The sequence below is a fragment of the Muntiacus reevesi genome, chromosome 9 (genome assembly GCF_963930625.1).
Source record: "Muntiacus reevesi chromosome 9, mMunRee1.1, whole genome shotgun sequence".
Taxonomy (NCBI): Eukaryota; Metazoa; Chordata; class Mammalia; order Artiodactyla; family Cervidae; genus Muntiacus; species Muntiacus reevesi.
This window is the reverse complement of record NC_089257.1, coordinates 73,894,210-73,897,684: the sequence shown is the minus strand read 5'-3', so window position 1 is coordinate 73,897,684 and position 3,475 is coordinate 73,894,210.

Genomic DNA, 3,475 nt, shown 5'->3' with positions numbered 1-3,475 from the left:
AGGAAATAGCCAGTCTACCTGAAAAAGAATTCAGAGTAATGATAGCAAACATGATCCAAAGTATCAGAAATAAAATGGAGGCACAGATAAATAGAATAGAGGCATGGATTGAGAAGATACAAGAAATATTAACAAGGACCTGGAAGAAATAAAGAACAGACAATCAGCAATGAACAACACAATAGCCAAAATAAAAAAATATACATTAGAGGGAACTAATAGCAGAATAACTATAGCAGAAGAACAAATAAGTGAGCGGGAAGATAGAATAGTGGAAATAACTGAAGCAGAACACAATAAAGAAAAATAATAAAAAGTAATGAGGTCAGTCTTAGAGACCTATGGGACATTAAGTGCACCAACATTCAGATCATAGGTGTCAGAGAAGAAGAGAAAAAGAAAGTATATAAGAAAATGTTTGAGGAGATTATAATCCAAAACTTCCATATATGGGAAAAGAAATAACCTGTCAAGACCAGGAAGCTGGAGAATCCCATACAAGATAAACACAAAGAGAAACGTGTCAAGAAACTATTAATCAAACTAACAAAAATTAGACATAAGCAAAAAGTATTAAAAGCAGCAAGGGAAAAACAACAAATAACATAAAAGGGAATCCCCATAAAGTTAATAGCTGATCTTTAGCAGAAGCTCTGCAGGCCAGAAGCAAATGGCAGGATATACTTAAAATGACAAAAGGACAAAAGCTACAACCAAGATTACTCTACCAGCAAGGAACTCATTCAGATTTGAAGGCTAAATCAAAAGCTTAACAGACAAGCAAAAAAGTGAAGAGAATACAGCACCACCAAACCACCTTTACAACAAGTGCTAAAGGAACTTCTCTAGACAGGAAACAAGAGAAAGAAATCACCTATAAAACAAACCCAAAACAATAAAGTAAATGATAATAGAAGCAAACATATCAATAATTACATTAAATGCAAATAGATTAAATGCACTAAGCTAAAGACACAGACTGACTGAATGGATACAAAAACAAGACCCCTATATACGCTGTCAACAGGAGACCCATTTCAGACCTAGGAAAACATAATGACTGAAAGTGAGGGGATAAAGAAAAGATATTCCATGCAAATGGAAATCAAAAAAAGCAGAAGTAGCAATACTTGTATCAGATTAAAAAGACTTTACTATAAATACCTTTACAAGAGACAAAGAATGATAGTACATAATGATAAAAGGATCAATCCAAGAAGAAATAACAATTATAAATATATATGAACCCAATATAGGAGCACTTCTATACACAAGGCAAATACTGACAACTATAAAAGGGGAAATCAACAATAACACAATAGAAGTGGGGGACTTCAACATTAGACTCACAACAATGGACAGATCATCCAAAGAGAAAATTAATAAGAAAACACAAACCTTAAATGACACATTGGACGAGATGGACCTAACTGATAGCTATAGGACATTCCATCTAAAAACAGTAGAATATACTTTTTTTCCTCCCCCAGGTGCACATGGAACATTCTCCAGAAAAGACTGTATCTTGGGTCACAAATCAAGTCTTGCTAAATTTAATAAAATTGAAATTGTATCCAGCATTTTTTCTGATGACAACAATACAAGATTAGATGTAAATTATTAAAAATCACCATAAAAAACACAAACACATGGAGGATAAACAATGTGCTTCTAAATAACCAAGAGGTCGCTGAAGAAATCAAGTTGAAATTTTAAAAAGTACCTAGAAACAAAAATGACAGTGAAAACACAACTCCAAACCTATGGAATGCGGTGCTAAAAGGGAAATTTATAGCAATTCAAGCTTACCTCAAGAAATGAGAAAAACATCAAATGAACAACCTAACCTTACACTTAAAGCAACTAGAAAAAGAAAAACAAAAATCCCAAAATTAGTAGAAGTAAAGAAATCATAAATATTGGAGCAAAAAGAAATTAATGAAACAACATCAAAGATCATTATATTAAAAGCTGGTTCCTTGAAAAGATAAACAAAGTTGACAAACCATTAGCCAGACTCATCAAGAAAAAGAAGTAGAAGTCTCAATCAATAAAATTAGAAATGAAATTACAACTGACAAAGCAGAAATACAAAGGATCATAAGAGACTATTACGAGCAACTATATGCAAATAAAATGGACAATCTGGAAGAAATGGACAGATTCTTAAAAAATTACAACTTACCATGAGCAAAGCAAGAAGAGATAGAGAATATGAACAGACCAATCAGAAGCACTCAAATCAAAGCTGTGATCAAAAATCTTTCAACAAACAAAAGCCCAGGACCAGATGGCTTTACAGGTGAAGTCTATCAAACTTATAGCAGAGAGCTAACACCTATCCTGCTCAAACTCCTCCAGAAAATTGCAGATGGAGGAACATACCCAAACTCATTCTACAAGGCCATGATCACCCTGATACCAAAACCAGACAAAGATAACACAAAAAGAAAATTACAGGCCAATATCATTGCTAAACAAAGATGCAAAATTCTAGCAAATAGAATCCAATAACACATTCAAAGGATCATACACCATGATCAAGTGGGATTTATCTCAGGGATGCAAGGGTCCTTTAATATACACAAATCAATCAATGTGATACACCATATTAACAAATTGAAAAATAAAAAACCATATGATGATCTCAATAGATGCAGAGAAAGCTTTTGATAAAATTCAATGCTCATTAATGATTTTTTAAAAAAAAACTGTCCAGAAAGTAGGCATAGAAGAAATCTACCTCAATGTAATATAGGCTATATTTGAAAAACCCACAGCAAACATTATTCTCAACAGGGAAAAACTGAAAGCAGTTCTACCAGAATCAGGAACAAGACAGAGTGTCCACTCTTGCCACTATTGTTCAAATAGTTTTGGAAGTGCTAGCCATGTAAGTCATAAAAGAAAAAGAAATAAAAGGAATCTAGATTAGAAAATAGAAGTAAATTTCTCACTGTTGGCAGATGACATGATACTCTACATGAAATGAAGTGAAGTTGCTCAGTCGTGTCCAACTCTTTGCCGCCCTGTGGATTGTAGCCTGCCAGGCTCCTCTGTCCATGGGTTTCTCCAGTCAAGAATACTGGAGTGGGTTGCTTTTTCCTTCTCCAGAGGATCTTCCTGACCCAGGGATCAAACCTGGGTCTCCCGCATTGGAGGCAGATGCTTTAACCTCTGAGCCACCAGGGAAGCCCTTAATACTCTACATAGAAAACCCTAAAAATGCCACCAGAAAAATGCTGTTGTTGTTCAGTTGAGAAGTTACATCTGACTCTTTGTGACCCCATGGGTTATAGCAGGACAGGCTTCCCTATCCTTCACGATCTCCCAGAGTTTTCTCAAATTCATGTACATTGAGTAGGTGACAATATCAAACAATCTCATCATCTGCTGCCCACTTTGCTTTTGCCTTCAATTTGCTCTAGCACCACCATCTTTCCCAATGAGTCAACTCTTCGCAACAGGTGGCCAA